Genomic DNA, 7406 nt, shown 5'->3' on the forward strand with positions numbered 1-7406 from the left:
AGTTTTTTGAACTGATACCTACCTGGCTGGCCAATGAAAAGAACTACTACCCTAATCGGCTCGCTTAAATATCCATCTGCTCTAGATTTTGAAAAGAAAAAAAGCACTCTTAAAATGATTAATTGAACCTTATAATTACTACATTTTTGGGATTCCGGTGCTTCATTAATGAAACACGCTCCACATCGAGTCTCTGGAAACCCGGCTAAAAGAACAAAGTTGACCGAACCCAATTCACAATTCAAGTCCCATTCATGGTTATGGTTTATGATTTCTCTTCCTGCTGACCCATCTGTCCCATTATTGAAAGTAGGGCTCCTCAAGTCACTCCCTTCAATAAACTGCTAATTTCCCCATAGATAATATCTTAGTAAAAAATTGGAATAGAGATAATTAAGGAATAAGAATGGGAATTGCCTCTGAGTATGGAGTTAAACTGCTTCGTCTGAGGTCTCGTGCGGATCTCGACATCCCTCATACATTAAACACCTAGAGGGTATTTCCTCTTCTTAGGGAAGACAAAGATTCAGAAGGAATTAAAGGGGCTAGGCGTCCGGGCACCGACACATTAAACAATCAATGTAGTCCTGGTAGTTCACCATATGTATACACCTGAACAGGTGAGACAACCCCAGTCGGAGCTTCGAAATAATTAAGAAATAAGAATGGGAATTGGTTCCTAGCTTAGTGCGCTTGGGTTTACTTTAAAATGAATTCATATTTTCAATTTTATATATGTAAATTATTATAAACTAAGAAAATTACAAACTTATAAAATGCATTTAGCTTTTTAAAATTTTCTTCTCATAAAAAGTTTGTCAATAGGCGCATGGCTATATGTTAATGGGCAACAGGGTAACATAATATTTTCCATTTTAAGATTTGATATTACTCCTCTTCATCTCGTGCTACCAAACATAATTGAGAAATATAATGAGGATCTCATTTCCATTTTCACTAGTTCTATTCTCAGTAACCAAACGGGGCCTAAGGATTCATAAAAGTATACAATAGAAGTGTTATGTTACCAAAAAAAATTAGGCAATTTACTAATCTATATACTACACATAAACTAAACCCATTGACATTTTTTAAGCTCAAACTTTACCCCAAATTTTCATTCTTGCAATAATATCTCTAACGACATATACGAAATCATAATTTAAGCGGTCATAATAAAACATCAACTGACTCCTCACAAGAAATACATCACATTTCAAAATCAAGCTTAAATTTCTTTCACTACATTGCCATTTAAATTAATTTCCAAAAACTAATTCTCCAAACTTACTCTCTCCATTAAAAATGTTTCGTTTCTTTTTTAGACGCACATGATGTGGTCTTTTGCTAGTGTAAAAGATAATTCCAACATATGGAAAAAGGACCGATGGCCAATCCTTGCTGTAAGTCCCATTAAATTATATAGGCGGACTTCAAATGAAAAATGCTGAGCATGAAGCTAAAATCAGTGTTCAATTAAGAAAGGGTGAAAAACACATTCGAGAAACATCTTTGGTGAGGGTAAAGTGAACCTCTTTCTTTTCCGACATAGTGGGTTCAACTGTGCATTGTGTAATTATTTATCGTATTATATGTGATTTGGACTCCCTCTACGATGGAGCCGAAACTCTTTCTTTCTAATGTGCAGTTGCCTCAAATAGGGGTGACCAATTGAAACAATTCAACTCAAGCATGAAATTAGGAACGGGCCTTTCTCGGGTAGAACGATTTTCTCTCTTCTTCTTCTTTTTTCCTTTCTTTGTTAAAAACATGATAGATTCGTCAACGATGGGTTTCAAACCTAGCAAGTTTAGGAAATCCATCAAGACCTTAATCACTATGCCACAAATTATTCACATTGCATGTATCTAAAAATAATAGTTATATAAATTAAAGTTAGCCCTGATTCCCACGTCAACTCAAGAGAAACTAGCCAATTTGGGTTCAAAGCTGGTTCCTAAGAGAACCGACTCTGACAAGATAGGTTCGAAGTTTTTGATTTAGAACCTAGCCATCCTAGAACCTATCGTCTCTAATCTCAGTGCATCGCTTTACAACTATGGTCATTATTGATGTCTCACAAGTGACCATTACTTTGATGGTTCCTTTGGCTAAGTGAATGTCAGGCAACTGAGATTTAGAGAGGGCAATCATCATGGGCCTTATACAGTTGTTTATTTTATTTTTGAGAGGCTTTTGTCCAATCCTATCCTATTAATAGATCTTATCACAAGCTTGATGGCTTATTGAGAACTTAGGCTTTATGCATAATCTGGGCGGCCTTGGACAAGCATTTTCCTTGCTTAGGCTCAAGCCCGCCCATTTAGGCCTGATAGGCTTGGTCAAACCAATTCATGTTAATACATTTATTGTCACGCCCCGAACCCCATCGAGCATGCGACATCCCTCTTCGGTCGAATTAGTGCGACGTCCCAGGAAACGTCGCCGACCCAAACGAACCCATCAGAGTTTAATCGCGGCGAAAACAACAAACACCCAGACAATGATTTACCAGGGGTACTAGGGAGAATAAATTGCCAAACCACCAAATCTTATACTATACCTCAATTTAAGTACAATATCCATATACAATATAAACTTATGCCACAATCGCCCTTTACAAATCACAAAGCAAAATATGTACACTGAACTATTAAACTGTAAACCACCGATATCACAAAAAGATCAGTAGCCTGGGTAAGCACTACACCAATATGGGACACTTCCAAACTCTTCCTCAGCTCCAAAATAAATCCCTACGCCCTCCAGATGGCGTCCAATCTGACTCACTTTCTTCAGAATCCTCATCCGAATCTTCATCAGGCACATACTCATCCGATGACTCCGAATCAGCCTTAATCTCGATCGGGTATTCTACAACATCATGATCAGTGTGCATAACAATCCCAAAACGCTGCGGCGGCGGCGACGGAAGGTTCATGGCTCGGGCGGGTGCTCTGAAATGGTTTGGTTGATACAACCATGAGACACTTCTCACTAAGTACACAACCTAAACTTTACCTAGGTTACCACGTATTCCAGAAAAGTCCAGACACCGAATCAAGCCACACACAAACAACGTCCACACAATCGTACTTACCTGATTCTCAATTCACGCAACCTGCACGTTAGTCTTACAATAGCACTATTCCACTCACATGCATGTTCTCATGACATTTCATGCATTTGTTCCCGTTTCATCACATCTTTTCCATCCCACTCGCCAGTGACCCGCGTAATGGTACCGCCTCAGGTTCACTGCGACCATCTCATAACAACACTTCAAGGCCCGCGTAATGGTACTGCCTCAGGCCATGTATCTTGCCCGCGTAGTGGTACCGCCTCAGGCTCAACATCCGTCACCTAGCGCACAACCCGCGTAATGGTACCGCCTCAGGTTGGCTATATTCACAACACTTCTTGGCCCGCGTAGTGGTACCGCCTCAGGCCATGTATCTTGCCCGCGTAATGATACCGCCTCAGGCTCAACACCTACCACCTACGACACAACCTGCGTAATGGTACCGCCTCAGGTTGGTCGTCCTCTGGTAATACCGGGCATCGTCCCGCGTAGTCGTACCGCCTCAGGACGGATCAATTCCCCGCGTAATGATACCGCCTCAGGGATTTCCATTATCACACGTACCGCACCACACACGCTTTCTCACTCATTCACATACTCAACACTCACATGCCAACATATTGGCCATTCACACTTGGCCCGTGCACGCATCAAACCACGCATTTCTCATGCTCAATAAGCATCCAACACGGCCAATTGACAATCAATTCGATTCGGCCCGAGCGTGCACATAACAAAGCACATTTCAATCCATCAAATCACGGTACAATAAACACACAAGGCCACTCACGGGCCCATAAACACAGCCACGTTCATAGGCATAAATTCGACATTTCCAAGCATATTAAACACCACAATCCAGCCACACTACCACACACCAAACCGACACCATTTGTCCTTAAATCGAGCCCTAAGCTCGTCAATTCCATCCCACAACGTCCGACACTCTATTCAGTCTCACTCCAGCCTCGAAACATCCTCATTTCATCCTCAAATCAACTCATATAACACACATTCAAGCATAAATTCCAGTCACGAGGGCAGCAACTATTCAACCTCGACACCCCCACCATTCCGCTCATAAAAATGAACATCCATAGAATCAGGGTAAATCTGGGCAGTTTACACAGTGACCGAAATCCCATCAAAATAAATAGTAAACGAACTCCAAAAATTCTAAATTTTGGATATATCATAAAAAACATCTTGATAAACATTTCTTATGAAGAATACGAAATCCGGTTTAATCTGCAACCAAGCCTTTTTGTCAATCAGACCAAAATCAGTTCTCTCTAACAGGCTATTTTGTCCTCAAAATACATTTCTTTCAACACCCAAATCACCTTGAAAAGCTTTGAAATTTTTATATGTCATAGAAATGAAAGTCTCCAACAACTTTGTGAAGGGAGTTTCTTGAAAATAGATCTGGAAAATTATATAAAAATTCGGAAAGACAAGAAGGTCGGGATGAACAGTGTCCCGGGCAGTTTTAAGACGGTCTGAAAATGGGTTTTCGTGCGACCCAAATGGCCTCCAAAAATTCCAAATTTAAAATATGTTATACTTCAAGATGTTGGGAGCAACTTTCATGCAGAAAACTTCCTCAAATTAGGCCCACAAAATTCTCCATAAAAATAGTAAATCGGATGGGTTCAGTAGTCACGAATCCGAGTTTTGAACCAAACAACCAAGATTCAAGTTCGAGCTCACACCCATGGATCTTCAACCCACAAAACTCATTCCAAGATGTCTAATCCAACACGCAACAGCCAGAACAGCCATGATCAGCCACCAACAACCACGATCAACACCCTAATCAACCCCTAAACTACCCTAAACCGCGTCTAAACAAGTCCGATAATACCCGATGTCCTAGGCAAGGGTTCGATTGCGACTTACTTGGACTCTAGGCTAGCTCGGCTAGAGTGAAATGGGGTGGCGGTCGGCGGCCTCACGGCGGCGATCGGCGACGGCGAGCGGTTCGGCGACGGCGGACGGCGATCGGGCGGACGGTGGCGTGGCCAAGAGGGAGAGAGGGCGATCGGTGAGGGGGAGAGGGGAGAGAGAGAGTTTGCCATGAGGGAGGGGAGAGAGATGAGAGGTGAGAGAGAGAAAATGGGTTTAAATAATGCACCCAATCATTGAATTCCCTTTATGGACAAAATGACCATCTTGCCCCTCTCTCTACTTTTCAATCAACGGCCGAGATTCGTTCTTATCCTGAGATCGACGGCCTAGATCAAATCTTTTCCAAAAATATCCAAGGGCAATTTGGGAATTTCACATAATTCCAAGGGCAAAATTGTCCATTTATAAAGTTAGGGCAAAATGACCAAAATGCCCTTCTCCTTTAACACTTGTCCTTAATAAACTCTTAAGGGTAAAACGGTCATTTTCCATCCTTCGCCGAAATTTAATTTTTCTGAAGGATCCGGGAAAATCCAAGACTGAACATGCTAATAACAACGTCGTCCAAATGTCCTGTCGTGACTTCCTAAATTTTCAATGCCCAAATTGGTCTCTAATTTAATAACTGAATTTTAAATAACGTAACTTAAGCGTGTTTCGGACTAACGGGCGGCTTTTGGGGAAATTCGCATATTCAACCCGTGACTGATACTAAATCAAGTCACGTGCAAGTTCGTTCGGATCGTGACGACCTCGGTTGTCAATGTAATCGCGAGGATCGATCGCTAGTTTCGACGGGCGCGATCGTTCGGTATAGGTTCTGGATCGTTCGTCAACTCACCTCGTGGTTAAACGGAATCACCCGTGATCCACTCGTATGACAATGACGAATCGGCTCATAACTATCCTAAGATCGGCCTACATTGGCTCAAAATGTCACCTCGACGATTCTATGGTCGAATGTCAGTTCACGACCGAATTTCTTTAGTCGCACGAATTTAAATCCCTAATTAGCTTTTCCCTAACGGTTAGTATCCCAGGAATGGCCAGTTCCGAGCGAGACCTAGCTATAAGTACGTTCATAAAACCACTCATTTCATAAATCCCAAATGGGCAAATTTCGGAATGTCACATTTATATGATGCTATATTCAAAATTATGAGATCTCAAGCGGGTGTCTTTCAAGTAAATGACTTTCAATGAAGGACTGCTCTCCAATTATGCCGGGATTACAGATTCTTAAGGTGTCAACATGTGCAATCGAATAGATTTTGAGAAATCACGATATGAGAAGTCGATTCATATTGGATTGTTAGTTAAGCAACTCATGAACATCAATTTGGATCTTGCTAGCTTTTGTTGTTTACATGCAAATGAAGCCATGACTCCGAGTTCTTTCTCGCAATGGCTGTTGCTTCCACATCGTCTGTGATTCTTGCTTGCCCTGCTTCCTTGCCCTTACCTCATAGAACGGAGTAGAGCCCGAAAATGTTGAACACAACCCCCACCAATCTAAAATTCGAAAGGAAACAAAAAAAATCTCAGTGGATGCATTATTGTCAATTTGTAGATAGTTCTTAGAAATTGTACAACTTTGCATTTTATATATCCTAACTTAACATTGCCATAATATGGATACGTACATTCCAACATGTAGTTTCTCACAAAAGAGTGCCCAGCTCAGTAGGGACAACATGATGAGCAACAAAGGGATGAAGATGGAGGTGTAGAACGGGCCTTTTCTGTCGACACGCTAGGACATAACAAAGAACAGAGATTAGAAGGTTGTTGAAGTAATAATAGGTTTTCAATGATACAATGTCCAGCAGTTATTCGTTAAGCAACCCCGCTGCTCCATTTCTAGACACAAAGTCAGTTAGGGGTGTCAACAGTTCGGTTTAGGTCGGGTTTCTGTGACACCCAACTCAAATCACAACTGTATGGATTATGCGTCTGCTCTATCCCGAACCAACACCCAATCCGAATATGACCCGAACCGAAAATGCGATTCGGGTCGGGTTACTTTAGGTCGGGTATTTAGTTCTCTCCTCTTTTGTATTGGTTCATTCCTTCGCTCCATCCTCATAGAGTGTGTTTACCCCTACCCTTTGTAAAAAATCAACGGACTAGAAATACTTTGAAATCTTCCATGACAATATTTGAGATAATATCTTGAGTTGTAAAGTGAGCAGTACCCGTTATCGTCTTCTTTCCTCTTGTCCTTGTTGACAAGATCTGGTTGAGACTTGGAGCATGTGTGATTTGCATATTACTTTAAACCAAAATTATCCCAACCATCCATTCAAACCCCAAATTTCCTATTTTCCCAGTCGTGTCGCAGTGGCTGTCCCTCGCCCCCAATGTCACCGGCGATCCTGCGTCGCCTTCGAGCTTGATGGCCACAACCGAGTTGCCT

This window comes from Syzygium oleosum, unplaced genomic scaffold (assembly GCF_021117445.2).
Source record: "Syzygium oleosum isolate NSW1041296 unplaced genomic scaffold, Sole_v2.1 Sole_v2.01, whole genome shotgun sequence".
In the NCBI taxonomy this organism is placed as follows: domain Eukaryota; kingdom Viridiplantae; phylum Streptophyta; class Magnoliopsida; order Myrtales; family Myrtaceae; genus Syzygium; species Syzygium oleosum.